Source organism: Ischnura elegans, chromosome 6 (assembly GCF_921293095.1).
Source record: "Ischnura elegans chromosome 6, ioIscEleg1.1, whole genome shotgun sequence".
Classification (NCBI taxonomy): domain Eukaryota; kingdom Metazoa; phylum Arthropoda; class Insecta; order Odonata; family Coenagrionidae; genus Ischnura; species Ischnura elegans.
This window is the reverse complement of record NC_060251.1, coordinates 65,507,625-65,529,697: the sequence shown is the minus strand read 5'-3', so window position 1 is coordinate 65,529,697 and position 22,073 is coordinate 65,507,625. Positions and strand designations below refer to the sequence as shown.

Here is a 22,073-nt window from a genome sequence, read left to right as displayed (position 1 = left end):
CCATAAAACATTTCTACAGCATCTCAAGGGAAATTATAGGGGAATTTATAATTTATTGGTTCTAATTTAAAATCGTGAGTTTTGGCTGAATTCGTTTTGAATAACAGCACACTATATGTTGCAACAGCACAGCTCTGGAGTAACTGTTAATTTTTTTCAAGATTAAAATTCGATAAACACTAAACATAGGAATACTATTACCTAAAGTTTTATATTTGAGTCAACTACTGTATTCATCCTCAGCAAATTTCCCACCGCTATATGGCCAACAGAAAAGAACCCAAAACTAAGTAAAATTATTGGAAATCATGTGGGATTATTTGTCTTTAGTTAAAGCTAAGGGAAAAAGGTGAAAAGTGATAAGAAAAATAATTTTAGTAAACGAAGAATTAGTGTTTAAGTGAACGAACACGCTATATTTTTATGATAGCGCATACACATGGAGTAACCGAGAGAAGTATGCACGACCGCAGGATGAAAAAAATATTTACCTTGACTTACGCTTGCCCAATAGGTTGTTTCCCTTGGATCTCCGGTAACTAGGGCCTGGGAGTCGAAAGTTAAGGACGGGAATGTGCTCTATTGAAGTGCACGCGAATTGTGAAAAAAACTATCGCCAAGGCATCGCCTAAGGGTAGAGCGGCTCCCGTTTGCTTAACACCGTATACGGAGGCGGCCTGAAGGCGCGGATTTGGCAGAAAGCCTTTTACAAAACGTCGACCCACGGTCTTCAAAAGGGGAGAAATGGGACAGTTCGACCGTCATGGGCTGTGACATGTGCTCTGGATGGTTTCCCCACGAGAAGTGACTGAGAAACCTACGCCTATTGACCAAGGGCATCATTTTGGAATGCCACGAGTTTAGGAGAATATCAGCCGAGATTAAATGAGAAGGAATGATCGCCATTACAATATGAAATGCTGGTCACAAAAGACCAACGTAAAAAAGTTTTTATATCTGAACTAACGAAAATACATCACCGGAATAGAACTGAATCCGTCAAATCGAAAATTTAAAGTTAGCGTTTGTATTAGTTTTCCAAAATAAATTTTTGCTCCTATAGGCGCATATTATTATTAAAAATTATATTCTTAAAAATCTTTATGTTACTAAGAAAATGCTGAAACAGTTCTGCAGGGAGTATTTTACAATCATCAAATATCTATCGTCCTGGTAACCCATAAATTCCCAGCGTTGAGTAAACGCAACACTATTGGATCGTAATTCTCAGAACAAACCTTTACTTCAGAATATTTTATTCTTTGGCTTACTGACTTTTTTCGGGTTGACTGTCACCAGCTGGCAAATAGTCAACTTTTTAAAGTTTGAATACAAATAAAAAAATACCCTCCATCGGGTTTCGAATGATAGTCATTATAGTATTGCATCGGTTAAAGTAGCTTTATATAAAAGTTTCATAAGAAATTTGCGAGTTATCCAAAGCTGTTTCCCGTCCCAAGTTGGACTTAACTTTCGAATTATAATGGCCTAAAAATAGTCAGGAGTTAACTAAAATAGCTGAGGGAAATAACTGTAATCAGAAAGCGAATACTTGTCTCATGATAATCGATACCATAAAATAATATTAAATGCCTAAACCCAATATGAGTCTCAGGTAGGGAATATTTTGCGATGAGAGTAATACATGGATAAAGAGAAAGAGCATCTCAACGAAAAACTTGAAAGGAGGATGATTAATCCGCCCTATAACATATGAGAAGAAAGAGGAGGACTCCAATTATATCAAGAAAATATCTGCCGATTGGGAGAAGAGCGGTCACCTGTAGTGCTGTAGTAAAGCAAAACAGTCTGACATTGTATCATTTCATTATCATAAATTCAAATGTATTCAATATCATAAACATAAGAAGTAGTCGTGAAGGAGACTTTTCATTTGCTGATATTTTAAAATGTGTCGCCATCATTTTCGGGATACAGGTAATTTGAAAGAAAGGGGCGATATGATGGTCCGTAGTCATTCCTGTTTGCATCGTAATAAGGGCGCAAGATATAAGTTTAAAAAAAAGATATAAGTTTAATGGAAAATCGCAATATGTCCTTGGGATTTATTTTTTTAAATGATATTTCTTGGAGTATAGGTCAATGTAAACCAAGTTATAGCCAACGTTTCGATTTATTTAAAATCATCCTCAGGGCTATCAAAGAGAAAACATGAACAATATTAAATACAAAGATGACAACGATATACAATATTTTTACATAAAAATGTTACGATCGCGTTTTTTATACAGAAATATAATTTAAAGTATACACAAAAAATTTTGACATACCTCTTAACTTTGTACATATTTATTGATGTTGTGTTACTAAGGTATTGCCACACCTAGTTACCATTAATTTTGATTGAATAAATTTTACTGAGGTTATCAATGTATGTTTTTTTATTACAACTGTTTTTTGTTTTTGATATGTAAACCATTTCTTTGTTTTGATTTTAAATAAATCGAAACGTTGGCTATAACTTGGCTTACATTGACCTATACTCCAAGAAATATCATAAAAAGTTATTAAACAAGGTCAAGAATAGAAGAGGAAAAGCATAGGATTTATTTGAACACGACGCGTTTCGTTGTTATTGACTTGATAATGTTGTCATAACAACGAAACGCGTTGTGTTCGATTAAATCCTGTGGTAATATTGCAATGTTTCATTTAGCTAATATTAAGAACTTCCACCGCATCGTGCCGCATATCATACAAGATAAAAAGATATTACCACTAAATAAGTTATTCCCCTAGATTCGAAAAAGCAAGAGATTTAAAACTTTATTTTTTGGAACAAAAGGGCCAATCAGCTGTATAAATCATGGATTCGATACGTATATCGAGGAATAATTTCGTGGAAGAAAGAATACTTCCGCCAAACCAGATTTTTACGGTTTCAGCTCATTCCATTCAAGGTGAGGCCTTAAATTTACAATTATTTCGACGGAAGTCCACTGCGATTTAATTGGAGATTGGACATTTCCTTGATGTAGCAGAAATGCCCGGATCGTGCGAATGAGAGGAAAATTGCAGCAATTGAGTCAAGCACTACATGTTGAAGTCATCGCCGCGGGCAGAAGTAGACCTTAAGACTTGTTTCAAATACGACTTATTCCATGGTTAAACTCTCACGGCGAATGCTCCCACACACGAAATCTCTTGAAGGAGTAAAGGTTGCCATATAATTGGGTCATATCCCCAAGGACCGTGTATGTTTTTTTAAAAAGTGAATTGTATTCATCTCCAATTCACGAAAGGCAGAAGTGATAATCAATGCGAAGAAAGGACTGCATATATTTCACTTTTCAGCAAAAACGTTTTCGAGGGATACAATTAGGAATTTCTTCGTTAAAACTTTCGCGGGTGCTCGTCATTATGATTAATAACTTTTGGGCTTTGTCGCCGCGTCAATTCTTGGGGCCACCCAAGAATTGACGCGGCGACATAGCCCAAAAGTTTTTAATCATGATTAGGAATTTGTTTCTAATAGGCACTTTAAAAAAATTATGCCAAGAGATGGGGAGAAAATATAAGAGACAATGCGGTATGCAATATGAAGCATTGAAATCGAATTCAATATAGGAATAAACTTATGCAGAGGAATAAAAAATGGAATAAAAACTAGTTAAGATAAATGTCAAATGAAATATGGATAGTAATTCCCCAACAATGATTTTCAGCAATACTTTAAAAATTAAGAAACCCCATGCAAGGTTACAATTGGATTTTGTAGCACGATTTGGTACATGTGACTTATTTGGAATTTTTGGCTCCTGCGCACTAAAATGAAAATTCATTGCAAGATGATTTCGCATCTAAAAGTTGGCAAGAAAAGGGCATGGATGTAGGCCTATGGGGCAGCGAGACATAGCCATTAATCCTTCCCCAAAAATCGGATAGTGCTGGCATACTCCACTCCGAGTAATCTGGGAGCCGCCAGGTTCATAGTGCCTTGTTACCTCTTGGAGGTCTTGTTATAAAAATTAATGGCACCCCTAAAAAGCCTATTTGGACCCTACATTGAGTATTTTAGAAATTAATTATGTACAATCACAACCACCCATGGACTGGAGAGGAAAACCATCTTGGGTAGTTCTTGAACCCATGACCTTCAGCTTGCAAAGTGAGGCCTTTGTCCCACCACGAGGCCACCATTATTGAGTTTAATTTACAAATACCCCTGGATGACTATCACTTAGTGTGACTGGACTCTTTATCAAGTGATGATGGAATGGATAGATAAAGATTGTTCTGTGACGTGCAAATACAATACTTACGAATTCGATAGATATTAAGGAAAAATATATCAGACGATGGAGCAAAATAGTCATATAAAGCTCGTTGCGATCTAATCTAGCAACATACTTTATCACCAATGTGTCCGCCATTTTGGAAAATTACGTCACCGATGCTAACGCCGCTAGTGGTGATTTGAGTCGCCAATAGCTGCGCCCATGGTAGATGAGACTCTATTACCACAGTTAAAAATAGGCTGGAAAATCATATGGATACAAAAGTGAATACTTCAAAATTATTAACACCAAGTTGAAATTCACCATGAAAAACTCATTTACCTTACTCGGGATTCGAACCCCATTCCGTCACCACCTTCCTTAAACCTCTTCCTCAGCCACGCATATAAAAACTCAAAACATTAATTAATTAATTATTAATTCCTTTCTTTTCTTTCCATCATAGTAATTTAAGGAAATTATTAAGCAGTAAGAAAGAAAAAATAAAATAAAGGTTACCAAAAGTCTTCGCGAGAATTTCGCCAAGAATCAATGTTCCTTCGTCATTATGCAGAGAAATTAAATTTAAATTTTGAACCCGCTCACTTCCTCGTATCTTTTCATCTCTTTAGCCTCGAAATCAATAGGAAAAGCTGCCTTAATTAGTTTATCATCGGCGTTAAATCGATAGAAACTGATTGGGGTCGAGGAGGATCAACCCGTTCCAGGGACCGCAAATGAAATTCCGATGAAAGGTGAGACAAGGTCGCACTTGACGTCATCACAAATGTGGCTCAGCCGAAATAAAAACACACCGAGGGTGACTCATTTTGACAGTATCCACGATAACTGAAATTCCTGGTTACCACAGAAGCACTTCAACGATGATGTAAGCGAGAATTTTACACTGAAATTATAGATGTAGGGAGAGAAGATGAAAATTAAGTAAGATGAAGGGAAGGTAAGAAAGGATATATTTTATCATAGGTTAGTATCTCTCACGGTTTTCGCTGCTGCCTTGAATTGGATGCGGGCAGAAAAATTATGTCAATATCAAGCCCGACAAATCACACTGTACAATGTACATAAACCTCATCAACCATCACCTTGTCCAATAGCCCGTCAGCTGTGATGGCAGTTATTTTTCAAACACAATCACGTGAAAGTAAACTTCGCACATTCAGGATAGGGGGGAACGAGGTCCTCTAAATGGTCCACCTCCCACTTCGATGATTTATGTTTAAGAATATCCGAAGACTTCAAAAGGGATTATAACCAGGGACTCTTCAATAAGCCCAACCCTGTATCCACTGGCAGGGTTCCCACTACCTAAATAATGAAATTCTCGATTTTTTCCAGGTTTTCACGTTTTTTTTCGGTTTTCACGGTCTCAATGTCGTCGAATTCATGGTCCGTTCATAAGTCAACAATAGGACAATCACCGGCCGTATATTAACTAAAAATTAACTACGCGACATACGCCGTGAACGTAAACGCAGCAATGAAAAGTTATATCTGTTATGACGTCAACGTTTGGAAAATTCAGGGCCAACTAAAGGCCCAACCCAACCGCGCTCTTGCCCGAACGCCGAATACCATGGCCTCCGTTAATATGCGAATGCCCTTAGGACATTCTTCCGCCTGAACACCGGAAGTCCTTTTTTAATTCCTCGCCGAGAGATTGTTTTTGCGCACGTTGTTATTACCGCACAGTAACCAAATTTCCCTTGCCCAATCTTTCTGAGATCGCGGAAAATATTTATTAAAATTGTTTATAGAATGTAAAGAATCAAAAAATCAATTTCATATAATTATGTATAATGCACTTGGTTTTAAATATATAAAGGCAAAATAAATACCTGCTGAAACACGTTATTTTCCCTTTTACTTTATTATTCACATAAATTCAAACGAGGCGAGCGTAGTCTATTGAGAGCTATTGCCATAACTTGAAAGCCTATTTGCCGAAAAAATGTTTCCTTAAGTAAAATTCCAATGGCAAACTCATATTTCGAAGCATATGGCATGTGCCCTAATTTTGTGTGGGAACCGAACATCGAGTTACAAATCAGATAATTTTCGTAAATGGTTCATTCTGGGTCCATTAGAAATGAAAGTTATTTCATCCGTCCTTTTTCGAATACAAGTCCATCCAAAGCTATCACTGAAATTGAAAGGCTTAGACAAAATAACAGACTTCTGCCATTAAAATGGAAAATATAGGTCAATATGTCGTCATATAGTACGGACCAATTACTACACTTCGAATATTGGTGTGTAGAGAAATGCGTAGACTAAGAGTCTGCGCGTGCATGACCACGAAACAAGATTAACGATAATTGATATGATGATGATAGTTGAATTGATTGATGATAATTTGATCAGTCAACCGTAGTATTACTATCGAAATTGAGATATTTCTAAGGTTTCATGGCGAAATTCACGGCTTTTTCCAGGTTTTTTCACGGTAGACGAAATTCACGGCTTATTCGCGGTTTTAAGGTTTTCACGGTTGAGTGGGAACCCTGACTGGGCTACCATGCTCCCAAACGACTTTATGCTTGAGTATATACGGCAGTATATAACCCCTTGTCCTCTAATGCCGATAAAGAACATTTAGCCGGAAAAAAGTGCCTGGGAGGCTAGGTCTAACGGCACGAAGTGGGGGAATAATATATGTTGCCTCCACATAACGAACTATAAACAGTAAGATCATCACATATCATAATCCATAAATTCTACACCAGCATTCTTTCCTCCGCTCCATCCCGTGACCTTGAGAGGGCCACTGGGATTTTCGGTTGCGTGACTGCTAGTTTTGACCTGCCAGACAAAATACCTTCGGGACAGTCTCGCAAAATTTGTTGGAGTTCTCTTCTCCATCTCATGCTATTACAATGAAGCTATTAGCCAGATTTTCCTAAAAAGACACCCCTTATGTCTTTCATAACCTTCTTAACTCTCCAATACTTCAGGTTTTAGGCTTTCATTCAGGTTAATTTTTCTCATTTGCTTATAGTTAACCCTCAGAGAGTTGATTACAAATATGTCGCCTTTGATTCAGGGTTCATTTTCGAGTCATAGAACTATTTGAAATATGACTAGAACTAGTCATAGAACAATTTACAACTTTTTATTTGTAGTCATACAACTTTGCATTTATCATTTTTGTGGAGTGCAGCGTTCAACGGTGCGGAAACGTGGAAACTGAGAAACAGATCGAGAAAAAAACTGGAGGCGTTCGAGATGCGGGTAAAGAAGAGAATAGAGAAGGTGAAGAGAAAACTTTTTAAGCTGATACGGAGGAGACAGAGGGTCTGGATGGAGCGATTCAGGGGGTTATGTTAAGAACGAGTTATCCATTCAAACACCCTGGCCAGAAAGTTAAAGATGAAATGCGCTGATCAAATCAAAACGATATGAAACGCGAGTGTATAAACGATGTAAAAAACGCGAGGAAAAGAGAGGATAAACAAGCTCGGTAACGTGTTGTATAGGGTAGGAATCTTGGAGTGCATGATTTAATCGTAAATATGGGTTGATGATTGAGCGATCAATGATGACCAGCAGTTAACTTCCTCTCATGTTTCATTACCATCACTGCTAAATTTGGTCGCTGGGGCCGAATTATTATAGCGGGCTGTTGTCCACCCATGATACGTTACCTTTCTGTACATCAAGGGTTTTTGCTAATTTAGGAGAACAAATGAAAATTTTGCCACATTTATAGGAAATAACGACTAACACGCATTATACAAATGAAAGACGTCATTTAATTTATAAATGTGTCCTGGAATATTTAGAAACTACAAAGGAAAATTGGAAAATTTTGACTACATTCGTAAAAATTTGAATGTCAACTCTTATAATTAATTCAAAAAAGGCTATTCGGGCTTCCAGCCGGGTGGTCTCCTTCCATTCTGCCGACGTTTCGGAACACGAGTCGGGTTCCATCCTCAGGGCTAACCCTGGGTTAGGGTAACTCGGGTTAACTCAGGGTTAGCCCTGAGGATGGAACCCGACTCGTGTTCCAAAACGTCGGCAGAATGGAGGGAGAACACCCGGCTGGAAGCCCGAATAGCCTTTTTTGAATATATTCTCCGGGAAAGCATCAGAATTTACTTCTTATAATTAATTACTTGCGGTCCCCGTTGAGAACCCGACAGCCACTATTTTTTACGGGTCACCAGCACCACAAACAACAAACTTTAACCACCTCCCCCGCAGAACGATTATGTACACAATGCTGTTTTTCGGTCCACCCTAAGATAAACCATACCACGAAGAAGTATGCATTCTTTGGATTTCTCTCGACTTCAAGGACGCAAAAATTGCTTCGGGTGGTCCTAACGATTTTTAGGTGAGCGCTCGCTGAAGTTGGCAAACGATTTCTCTGTAAAAAAAAACTGATCTCGAAACTTCCGGACTCAACGGCTTCTTCCGCGACCTTCCTATCGGAAACGACTCGACGGAGGGCCGTTCTCCCAAAAATGGCCGAAATTTCCGGATCCAATTCTCCAAATAATTGGCGACCATAGCACCTAAGGGGAAGGTCAATCTCACAGAAGTGATTCTCTTTAATCGTAAGCAAAATACACACGTGAGACCTTTTAGGTATCCATCAATTACTTTTGGGAGGTTTGGAAACGTGGACCTTGAGGAAGGAGGAGGAATGGAATAAGCTCCAGGCGTTCGTAATGATGGTAATTATAGTGTGTGCTGTATATGGCGATACGCACAAATGTGGCGGTGCCGAACACGGATAGCAAGGCGAATAAAATGGCAGAACGAAATTAAGAGATCCAGGAGGATGAAAGATTGAGGTCATGGAAGGGCTGTCTGGGTTTCCCACCAGGTTAACTCTCGTAATTACCGACGTTCACGAACTCGAATGAGCATGACTGAGTACCAAAACCCGATCAGCATTCGATGACACTACGCCTGAAAGCGTCACACAAAACAGGAATGAACCCTATCTGAAAACCACGAGGTACAAGAAAGAGGATAATGAGAGAATTAATGTACACTTTGAATGGAGGCAAGCCTAAGGTTTATCAAAAGAAAAACTCGTACTATTATTCTCCGTTTCCCGAAAATTTGTAATGAAACTTTGGGGTTGTTTCAGGAGTTCTGCCCCATGAACTCTATCCGCGGGGTAGTAAATGAAACAATCCTGTTCAAGACATCAAGGATATCACCACGCCCAAATCCCATAATGCCCATTCCATTGTGATCCCGTGTTTTCGCTAATTTCATCTCAATTGCGTCAATCGATGCCAGGTCTTCCAAGCGAGAAAAAGAGTTTAGTAATGACAATAACGAGTTAAGAGAAGTTGAAATAAAATAATGGGCGTGAATCGAGTTATTTTACACAAATATTTTCTTCGAATTTGCCAACGGCCAGTCTTTTTAGCTCTTCCGATTCGTTCGAATACTAAGAAACAGATTTATCATATCTCAGTATGAAATAAATAGAAAAAATAACTTCTATCTTAAACTGAAAAGCAGTTAGAGTCGCATTTTTATCGGCGATACTTCTACCGATATGGCATCACCCAAATCAATACGCAATTTCTACCCTTCCCTTAAAACATCTCTATCACTCTACTCAACACAATAGCGCACACATGACATATCACCCAAAGATACTGTTAAAAATGTCACGCAGAATGTTGTTGCGAATATTGTCTATTAATATCTAACGATATTTCACACCCAAAAAAAATTCTTAAGCCTCATACATAATTGATCGCCAAGTTCAACGTATTATGGGTCGATTATATGAACTACATCGTGACATGGTAGTATGAACTACATCGTACGAAGGGAAGCAGAGGAGTTCATGCATAACATCCTGGGCGATAGACGGAATTATTCCAGTATGGGGTAAAATTTTAAGATTGTGAATCCAAAAAAAATTCCATCATAGCAAGAAGCCAAACTCGGCCCTACTGGATGATAAATGCCAAAAACTGGATGATAATCAACCAATCTAGTCTCTTCACATCCAAAAGGTAAGTTCCTGGAGTGATTACAGGCAATCGACGATTAAGACAAACCAATAGATTCAACGGCTTCCGCGTAAAATCACCATTTCTGGACAGCGCTTAAATTTAATATTGAATGTTTTCTCTCGGCTAACTCCATTTCCTTCATGAATTCCCCATCAGTACGTCAACACAATCTTACGCATCGCGATGACTGAACCCCAACTCGGCGACCTGCCTTGTGATTATTTTCGGCCTTGACGCGACCAAAGGCCATCTTTTCAAGGCTCGGCATGCTATTCTGAGCAAAGGATTTCTTACAAGAGAGATCTGAGCATTCACCTTGTGAGTTCACGCGATCATTCACCTCCTTGCCAAAGGAAATGCCTTCTTCCGTGCCCTGAAGGGTGTTTTGAGAATAGTTTAGCCCCGTTCGCAACTAGACTTATAATGATCCAGACTGATAAGTAAATTACCGGGTGTTTCAAAAATGAATAGCGAGATATTAACGCTTTACAATATTCATTCAACTTAACTGACATCCATAAATGATACATCATACGAAAGCGGAACTGAAAGAGTTAGTATTTTGGGCAACAAAATGTATGTGCATCCAATGTTTCCGCCGCCATCCGTTAGGAAGCGCTAGTAGCAAAGACGGTGACTAGTGAACATAAAGCTCATGTGCCTTACAGTTTGCAAATACGGGATGTGTTATTACTGTTCAACTTGCGTTCCGTATTAAGTCCTGTTGTAGTCCTCCGGATGATAACAACATGCATGCCCCCGCTAACAGCTGACCTTTCCGAGGTAAGAAAGAAGATTGAATCAGCTGTTGCAAAAATCCCTCGAGAGACACTTAGTAGCGTTTAGGAAGAACTCGTACGTGGTCTTTAGGTGTGCCGTGGGACGAATAGTGCTCACATTGAATTTTTATTTAAAACTGTTTAATTTTCTCTTTCATTAGATATATGATTTATAGCTGTATTTTTACTGTGATAAATATTAGAAAGCGTAAAAACTCCTTCATTCATTTTGAATCGCACTATATTTCATCAATCACAGCATAGACCGCGAATCGATCGCGAAATATATTTTAGAGGAGTTTCGATTGTTTATATTACTGTCGATAGATACTTATCTTCATTGCTACTAGCTACTTTCAAGAGCTTTTCTCAACAAATGACTTTCTAAAAAGGTTGCGCCGATCGAAGTTCTTATAAAAGAGCAAGCGCTCTTCTCAACACCAGAGTTACTCTAACCAACGATAAGTTATTGAGAATAAGGGGTCATTCCTCAGGCATTCGTATGCACGGCAGACCCGATTATTCGTAGAACCAGATGGGGTGAATACCCAAGATACCCAGAGCCGACAGTAGATATCATGGATGAAAATAAAGAAATGAGGCAATAGGTGCGTAATTTACTGGTGAATATGATACAATATACCGATAAATAGATACAACCTTCGGTAATGGAGACCACATTATCCAGCTTCACTTAGTTATCGCCATGTTTTCCGCAGGATCTCAAAGTACTTGAAGCAGTTACGGCAATGATGCATAGTAATCATACGCCGGCCTCGGTGGCGGCGGGGTACAGTCCTCGCTTGCCAAACCGAAGGTCCCTTACGGTAACTTACCCAGGCGGGTTCGAGTCCCGCCTGGGTAAGTTACCGTTATCCAGGGCTTGGGCGTGTGTGAATGTCCTTCATTGTTAATTGTTAATTCCCCATTGTAAAGGCCGTAAATGTGCTTTTTATGGGGCAATGGAAATAAATAAATAAAGAGCAGTCATTTACTTGAACCAATTAGTCCTCCGGAATCTGATCAAGTTCCCCACATTACGAGTGGGATAAGATATTGTACGAAGAGCTATAGAGTATCTGCTATAAAAGGAATACTTCTGCAAGTAAAAAATTAATTTTTAGTTTTAAAACTCACATAAACAATTGAGTCACTCACAGCATTCACGACGCGAATCGGTTTCCATGTTCAAGCATCGTCTTCACTCGATCAATAAACGCAACTCTGTATTAACCTTCAAACAGCACAGTTTCGAATTTCCATTTTCGTCGTTTTTTTGTAGTTTTGTTGCTTTTTTAACTAATGAAATTTACTATCATTATTACATTTATCATCACTACTACCACTATTAAAACTGTTACTAATATTATTTTTATCACCATTATTATTATTGATGTTAAATGGAAGAGCAATGAGGCTTAAGTTGGAGAAGAAATTATTTTGTTAGCTAATGGATGTTTTGCAAAAATTAACCGAGAGGCTGAGTGAAACGCGCTATTAATTCCTCACAGCTATAATACAAGTAAGATGGAGGCATTTGATGGTCTACAATTAGGATCAGCAACGCAGCGGAATTTGCGAGCTGTTGAAAGGACTTTGTAGCAATTACGAGATAGTAATACCATGCTGCATAGTAGGAACACCTTGTCAGTACTATTACTTAAGTGTTCTACCAATTAAGGTAGGTTTCCATGGAGTACTTATGAAATATTCAGGCAGTCTTCCCTTCCTTCAAGCACTTCCCTCTTCAATTCTCAATGAGGCCTACTCACTTTCATTATACCAAAAAAAATCCTATTGTTTTCCTTTCTCTCCTTCGTATACCTAACATTATGCCTTATAACCCTGTTTTTAACATCCCCTGCCCACTAAGTAAGTACTCGATCCATACATGCCTTCTGCCTCCTCCGTATCACATCTAGAAGCTGCTTCTCCTCACCTCGCCACTATCATATTATATGATATCATTATATCTCCTCAGAACATATGAAAATTCGATTCAAATGAAAGTAAAAACGTTACATTCACAGACTATTCATCGAATATTTGAAATTGAGCGGTACGAAATGGATAGCTGACCACAAAATAAGTGAGTGAAAGTGGACAAAGACCTTGGATGAAACCATAACAGCCCTATTAGATTTCAATGTCAAAATATTGACCGAACTTTTAAGACTTCCGCATACATTTCGTGCTTGGTACTAGACGTCTGTCACGCGCACGTGGACTGCGTCATTATCGTTCACACTTTTTGGCAGCCATTAGCAATTTGATCATCGACACGGGTGGACAAATCATAAGGCCACGACATTGAATGCTGTCTCGCGCAAGGACGTAATAACGGAAATTTAATGCTCAGATACCAAGCGTGCGTGATACTGTGCCCGCTCACTTCCGCAACACAGTGTAAAAAATATTACATAGCAAATTTTTTCGGGTGAGCGCTCTTTTGATTCCACTTGAGGCCAAAATGAACAGAAAAATGGATATTTAAACTGGGGTCAGCAAGGAAATTTTTACGGGAGAAAATAATCACAAAAAATATACCCCGACAGAGAGTTCTCAATAAGTAAAAAAAGCAAGATGAAAACATGGAGATTGAATGTGATGATGAATTAACGGACAATACGTTTAAATTTCTCGATACTAAAGTGCTATTTCTGTCGTATCGTATAAGCACAAAATGCATCCGGAGTGAAAACAAGCACTTTTTAATATATACCATGATTCCCATAGACATAAAACACATCAGTTCTCAAAAACCGTTTTCGTATGACGCACGCGCGTACCGAAACGGGGAAATTAGTGAAGGAGACACAGAAAGATTAACGGAAGTCATTCGTGTGCAACGATGTGTAAATTTCTTCAGTGTCCAAGCATTCGGGGTGGTTTCAGGATGTAATTTTGATGGCGATTGTATCATAATCTACTCGCGCGGGTAAATATGCGTTGTGTAGCCACGCATCAAGAAAGTATTTACACGTGAAAAAATCACCTTCAACAACATCATCTTGAAAACATTGAAACGTCAATAGGAAGCAAAACAACGATACATTTTTTTGGACGGCATCTTCTAGTGCAAAAATTCATAAAGTCGCACAAAATAAGCTCAATTAATAGGATGTTATGAGCAATAGCATAAACAGGCTAAATCTTTGTGGAGGAGGCAAAATAAATGAAAGATTTAATAAAGTAAATTTCAATAAGGATATTCCATACTATTTTATTTTAAGTAATTTTTAAATTAAAAAAAATCAGGATGATAATAGTCGTAGATCGATAGGAAAATCAACGATAGCTCTGACTGGTAAGTGGTGGGCAGCTAAGAGATAAAATAAATCTTTCATCAATTTTGGGACAGAGGGATCTTATAACGACCATGATGATGATGTGGTTTAAAAATTATATCTCGTTCCAATTGTGGTCTTTTCGGAAACTTCGACACAAAGGGAATAAAATTAACTATTTTCAGAAACATCAAATCTTGAGAGCGCTATTGTGATTCAGCCTCACGTTGTGCGGCTGTTTTAAGGTCCTAAAAACTCCCCACACCGCAAAACCAAGCTCTATTCAAGAACCTATAATTACCACTTAAGGTTTTGGGTACCCGCCGGCGCTGAAATATCAGTGGTTAGTTTCCCACTCCATGCGATTTACTTTTCGGAATACACCGCATGGTAACGTCACTCTTTCAGCTGCCTGTAAAATAATGAGTTTTTAAAAGACAGCAACGCACTTCGAAAGAAACACAAATCAATTATCTATTTCGTTACATCCGAGTTTATATCTTTTCTATCGTTGGTTGGCTGACAATTTCAAAATACTGATCACTGTGACGACATTGGTTTTCAGATATTAGTAGACTCAAGATGATTAAATAATAGGGTGGTTTCCTATTATTTTTTTATAGCCTAAATCGAAAGATTATTACTCCTGGAGTACGTATTTCACGCTTTTAGATTTTTAAATGACGATATCTATTTTTCGCGATTAAATGAAAAGTGAACATTTTCAAGCGCGCGAAAACGCGACGCGTAAGTATGAATACCGGGAAATCTCTCCGTGTGACGTATTTCTGGTTCCCGCTGCCGCCCTGTGAGGTGACCTTGAGGCGAGTTGAGCGCTGATACGACGCAGGCTGCTAGCGGGTAGCTGAGTACCCTGCTGGCTGGTAGCGCTTGGCTTAAATAAGGATTATTAATACCTTATCAAATGAAGAAAACTTTCCGACCTTAGCCAGTTTTAATAAGTGATTATTAAGACATGTTTCCCTGAGCTCTGCGCCTCATGCATGCATTGGCAATCTCAGACGATGAATAACTCCTATCTTCTCTTATAGAAACTAGGTCCCTGTGACGTCACGTGGAGTGGCATCGCATGGGCGCCAATCTGGCCCTCTTCAAATGAGGATAAAAATGGACCATTGCCATTCGTCTAAACAGGTATTTCTAAAACGAAATAATTTGTATATTATGAATACAGTAATGGTGGGTAACGAATCGCAATCAATGCCTTTCGTTTTCTTTGATGAAGGAAACTACCCTATTCAGTAGGAAGTATAGTATTTGTGCATTATTAGTTTTCGCCTTCATTCAATATAAATGTTGAAAATGCTATTTTATAGTTATTTATTTCTTTATGTTGAAAGCCAGAATAACATCAATTCATGAAATGGAGTTTAATATGCTCCATGAGACTGGCGCAATAGAAGACAGTTTTTGAAGAGGCTTGAACTGAATTCAAGTTTGAATATTAATTATTTTAGCGAAGACATAGTTACGGATTAAAGCACAAAAAAATATTCTTTTTGAAATAAGGTCATACTCTCAAATCAGCAAAAAATTAAATTATTTCCCATTAAGTGAATATATTCCGCTACAGTAATTATAATAGTACCTACAGGAAAAGTCTCTAATACTGCCCAGAGGCAGTGTTCAGGGGATCAACTATTTCCCGATAAATGTGGGACATGAGGTGTTCGAAAACGGCAGGTGCTAGCTTTTAGCTCCTCCAATTGCCAACAGTTTTTGCATGATCGAAGGAAATATAATGTTTATTTCCAAAAATAAATCTAAACTTTTGAGAAATATCTATATTGTATAGCACTGTATTTATCTAGAAAAAATTATGAACGGAGAAGAAAATTTGCATTACATTTGCTTTAAATGGAACTTGACTTTCGTAGTGTCTCGTAGTAGCTCGAGTTTAGCCAAATTCGATGAAAAATGCAATAATGAATTATTGACGGAGTGCTATAAATTTGAAATTTCACCCATCTACAACAGCACGCACGCATGCAATTGCTATGTGGATACGTTACCCTCGGCTCTTGAAGGACTTGTGCTACTGAGCTTGACCACTACGCGATTAATAAGTAACCTGATACAAAAAAAATATTATCTAAACAGAGAGGTCTACCTAAAGGTCGCATAGAAGAAGTATATACAGAGGTCACCTAATGTGATCGACGTTATGCTCACCGCCACAATATTCGATTGAGACCAAAGTCTTCTGTCTCGATCAAGCGCCCTGAGTCGCATAACCTTGAAGCCGAGAACGCGCCGCATGAGAACTTCCTAACATGTCAAGCGGGGCAGCCTGTGGTATTGAATTTTAATATCCGTTACATCATGTTAGCGGGATGTAATTGAATGACTTAACCACGGCCTTTATGGGTGCACCTAATTGAATAGTCACCGTTACCTGCACATCTGACCTTCAACGATTAAGGGAAAACGTCAATACAATCGCATCTACTGAAAATAAATAAATACTACAAAGAAATTACATGAGAACAGAATGTATTTCAGTCACCGAACAAGAAGTATTATACATTATGGTTTGAGCGGAAGATGATGAGCAAAACTTCAATTCAAGAGGAATTTCAAGTGCAACTAAGTTGATAACGCCAATGAATTTTCAAATATTGCTGAGAATACTTATGTAGATAATTATTTACTTAATCTCGTTAAACTTCCAGGTAACGCTGAAAATAATGAGTGATAGTCGAGCGTATCGTTAATATCTCGCTCAAATAAATTAAGTTTGCCATTTTCCAAATCTCGTCACTCATTACAAAGTATCGTGAATAAAATTCAGTTTAAAATATTTTAAGTGATTCTAACACTAAAAAAATAAATGATATACTTAAGTTGAAAATAAAAATTTGAATGAAAATAGAAAGTTTACAAAATACTGAGGACCATTTCATCCATCAAAAACGACAGCGAGAAACTTCCTTTAATATTTTTTATTTCGGGATTTCACATTTAAGTAGGAGGGGAAGACAGTTAAACAAACGAAAAATAGCATTGAAAATATATACATCTAATGAAATACTCGCACAACGTTCATTTTGCTGCTAAATCGAATTTGTGACTAAAAAAGCAAAACAGATAATTTTAATTCTGAAAGACCTTTATCTTCCTGAATATTTGACAGTTTTATTTAACTTTTCACTGAATTGAAAAAATTCCGAGGGAAATATGCAGCCATCATTTCACAAAACGAGTAAGACTGAAACCTTTAGTCATGATTCTCGTGAGCCTTCAGCATTAAAATAGAAAAACCAGAGTTAAATCAATCCTTTGACTGCAATTTCTGTCCAAGATTTCTTTGATTAGACCTAGAATATCATTTAACAGCTTGACATATTCATCAAATGATTCGGAAAAACGAGCATACTAAGGCACAAAAGCACATGACGGTGAGAATTTGAAGACGATAAATAATAATTGCGGGGTCTGGGTTGCGGTAAAAATGGAGCATTAAAAGGCACAGGAGTGAGAAGAAATATAAACGCCAAATCCACTTTGGAGTCAAAAAAAATTCCGCTTAAGGAAAAGATCATGAATATACTCTATGTACTTCTATGACATGCAACGTATACAATTAGAATTTAATTTAATTCGGTATGTGAACCGTGAAGTATGCCATGCCACATGCCATGCCAGGACATACACATCTTCGTGAGCTCGAACAAAGCGTCAAAGGAGACGCTACTGTCTTGTCGGAGTCGAAAACTTCGTTTTATTTTCATGATCACTCTTAATGATGCGTAAGTAACCTAGATATCAATTTGATTAATGTATAAGTGTGAATCGCACGAAATTTAATACGGTTTGACGAGAACAAAATGACCCTATGCGAATAGGATAACAATGTGAAAACAAAATAATAAATAATTTTTCCAAGCGAGAATAAAATGAAGCATTAAATTGTACAGTAGAAATAATTTAAATTAAAGAAAGACCTTAAATTGTAACGTTAACAGTTAAATTGAATACAAAAAGGAAAGGAGGTTCCAACCAAATAGGGAGCGGGGTGGCCCCTTGGATAGAGCTCTCGTCTTCTGACCTAAGGGTTCTGAGATCGAGTCTAGGGCAAAGCCTTGGAAGAGTCCTATGAACAATGATATGCTAATCACTCTTCCCAGGAATAGGAGGCCCAGGAAAGGAACTGCTCCACCAACGCCGAATGTGTGACATACGACTTGTTAATCCGGGCGAGCTCTACCCTCACCTATGCAAACCAACCTTAGCAACCACATCAATGAGTAACAACAAAGTATTAATAGGCACAAATTTTTTTACCATACTTCTTCGAGTGATCGTTTTTCACCTCTTATCTAAAAATTAAAAAAGTTCATATTGTTTTAATTTTTCCTGCGGATTCTCATAATTTTCCAAACATAATGTCCTCTACTTTTTCATTCGTTTCCCGCTCCTAAATCTCAGCTTCTCGATTATAATTCATACTCACGTTTTAAACTCTTCGAGGCTGTTACTCCTTTTTCGGGGTTCGCGTCCCCTCACAAAGCTACAGTTCAATCCAAATCATGCGTGAGACCATCATTTTCTATCCACACGTGAAGTTCTTGTCTTCAACCCCTTGCTAACGGCTAACGCCTCGTTTTTGAATCCATCTCTTTCCCTAATAGGTTTGCTGTTCGGTGATTTTTCCTCTGACGTAGTTGTCAAATAATTCAATTTCTTTAATTACTCAAATTTGAGACAGTATCACTCTTATACTTTGCCTGATTTTCTCATTTTTTTAAGTTTTGTGAAAAAATCATTACTTCTGCTAGACTGCCTTAAGATTACCTCGTTTTCATGAGTTTACAGAGTTTTTTTTAAGACTTTGCACCCTATTCCACACCCCACGAGATCAGTTTTACCTTGCGTTCCATTGCTGAATTATCAAAACATATTTAGGATGGGTAGTCTACTGCATTTACCCTCTTGGTTGAAAAACCGCTACAAACAGACAAAAATTTTCAAATTCAAATACGTAAATAAAGCAGATTTCTTTTTAGAATTCTAGTCAAAGCTCATTATAACCCAATGTTGGTTCTAGGTAACATAAAAAATTATATATTTCACCTCTATTCAGGAAATATTTAAATACGTGTTCTTTTGCACTTTAAAGTTTAATGGTGAAATGTGTAGCTGCCACAATAATTATAATTGAGTAGAAAAATGTCACTTTTTTAAAAATGAGAAGTCTTGAAATTTAATTTCTCCCAGAAGAACTCTGGGTTAGAAAGGGTTAAATACATAATGCTTGTATTAATCCGTTAACTTTAGAGAAAAAAAATAGGCACAGGGATGAAAAATAACCAATCTTAATCGCAATAGTATTTAGCTATAATCATAAACACACAAAGCATCGAAGAAATAATCTTCAACTTCATCACTTTTACTAGGTTCAGACACTTATTAATTGCACTGTTACTGAGTAAGTCCAACAATTTTTTAAAAGTAACAGTAGATTCCGTTTAATGGGTCCACCGATTACTTGGGGCAGCCGCTTAATTGGGGCAGATCTTGAAGAACAGAACTCAATAGAGGAATATCCCAGAGTATTCTCCGCTTTATTGGGCCATGAGTCGGCAACATAGACTCTATACTTGCGACGAAATCAATTTTTTTGTTTTCAGAGCACTATTTTTTTTACATTTTCCTCCTTTGATTTATTCTTATTTTTCACAAATGCTCCTATTATTGCCCTATTTTGAAAGCTCTTGTTGTTATACCATCCGCAAGAGGATAGGACTTTTCTTTAATAGGACTTATTGTTAGTACAAGACATTCATTGAGCGTCGCCCGAGGCTGTGAAAAATATTTTTAACTAAATTGTTATAATCATAAAAAATTATAATAAATTAACTTAACTCGCTTAACTCAAATTAATAGTTTAATAAACTTATGTTGCATTATAAACATTCTTTAGTCTTCTTTCTATCATTTCAACGTTTGTTTATGCCCATATACAGGATAGTTCGCCTCATTGGGGTAGCCGCTTAATTGGGGCAAAGTGCACAAGTCCCAATTTGTCCCAATTAACCGGAATCTTCTGTAATACGAATTTAAACCCATAATTCCAATCATAATTCCCATACAAAAGATAGCCGTCACCTCACATTGGTCTTCCCACTCAATCACAAATGAGGGAAAATTTCCATATCTCACCACTGGCAGACACGGAAACGACAGCAAAGGGCCGTCAAAAACACATTTTAAAATAGACCGTCACACCCCTTAGATTAAATAAACCCAACTACGGAAAATAGCTGACTCGGAAATTTAAGATAAAATTCCACACGATCGCGGATAATACGCAAAGAATGGTCAAACACACAACACCGCAAGGTGACTAAATAGGGGAGTGGCGGGAGGTGTCGGGATGCCGGCCGTAAACCAGTCAGAGAATTCTAAGAATATTGAGTAGCCCGACTTGAGAACTTTGACCGGCTAAGTGAGTTTGACTTAGCATTTAAGTCCAATACTTCGACAGTGAAAAACAAATTCACGCACCAATCCATTCGCAAAAGTATATAAATTATTTTGTCATTCCTGTTGGAACTGGAAGTATAGTGTGTTTCTAAAATACGATCCTTGACAGGGAAACCACAGCAAAGGGCCAGGATTATAATGAAAGTGGACCAACCTGTTCCTCCTTTATGAGACCGCACTGCGACGCTCCTTCGGACTGTCTCCTCGTTCCAATTCCGCGGGCTTGGACCCCTAAGACAAGGCTCGGCAGCTATTCGGACCCTCTGGGTAAGGGACGACAACGGTGCAGGTCTGCAAGAAGGGCCCTCTTCGGCGCGGTGCTCCTGGTTCTCTCGGCGCCCGGAGGTGTCGGCGGCGCGGGAAGGCCACAAACGGCACTCGACCGCGAGGTGCTCGGTCGGCGACTGAGCAAGCGGAAGAAGGAGGAGGAGCGGGAGACGACCGTCTAAAGTCGCCGTGGAGGCTTCCCGAGCGCTTGGGCAAGGACTCGACCTCGGCGAATGGCGACGGCCAATGAGCGTTGGATTGAGCGGCTGCAGTATTGCGGGTCCTCTCCCCTTTATACTCTTTTCAGCTCCTTCCCCCTCCACCACCACCTCTGTCGCGGGACAACTGAGTTGGGGGAGGGGGGATAAGGAGGTGGGAGATAATGAGCGGGAAGGGGAATAGTATATGTCGCCTTTGGGATTAAGACTCAAGCTCTACCCTCAACAATTATGACTTAACTTGCTGAAAAAAATTGAAAACTATCAAAAGCCAAGAGTTCAGAACTCAAACTGGGCGTCCGTTGGTTTACAATAACTTAACATGGCGTAAACTTTAGAAAACTAAACACACAGGAGTGCAGGACACAAAAAGAGCGTCAGTTGGATTATGCTAACTAAAAATTCGACTTAACCTGGCGTAAACAATTGAACACTAAATAAAAGCTAGGGGTTCAGTACACTAAAATAGCTTCTGTTGGTTTACAATAACTTAAAATGACATAAATCGACTGAACTTGGCGAAAAACAGTCGAAAACTAAGAAAAAGCTAGGAGTTCAGGACTCAAAAAGAGCGTCTGTTGGTTTACAATAACATAAAATGGTAAAATTAGACAAAAGTTGTCGTAGATAGTTGAAAACTAAAGAAAAGCTAGGAGTTTAGGTCTAAAAAAGAGCTTCTATTGGTTCACAATAATTTAAAATGCGTAATTCGACTTAGGAGAGTCATTAGTTAAGAGAAGTTCAAATTTCTGGAGTGACGCGC

At 38.2% G+C, this 22,073-nt stretch overlaps 1 protein-coding gene across 1 annotated transcript in view; it reads right to left on the bottom strand.

The window, feature by feature from the left end:
* The window catches only part of LOC124160914 (phospholipase B1, membrane-associated-like), a 75,848-nt gene extending 54,409 nt beyond the window's left edge, over window positions 1-21,439 (bottom strand). The window contains exon 1 of the mRNA XM_046537030.1: window positions 20,980-21,439. The gene's annotated coding sequence lies outside the window, so the exon portion shown is untranslated. The remainder of the gene's footprint in view (window positions 1-20,979) is intronic.
* Window positions 21,440-22,073: the final 634 nt, after the last annotated feature.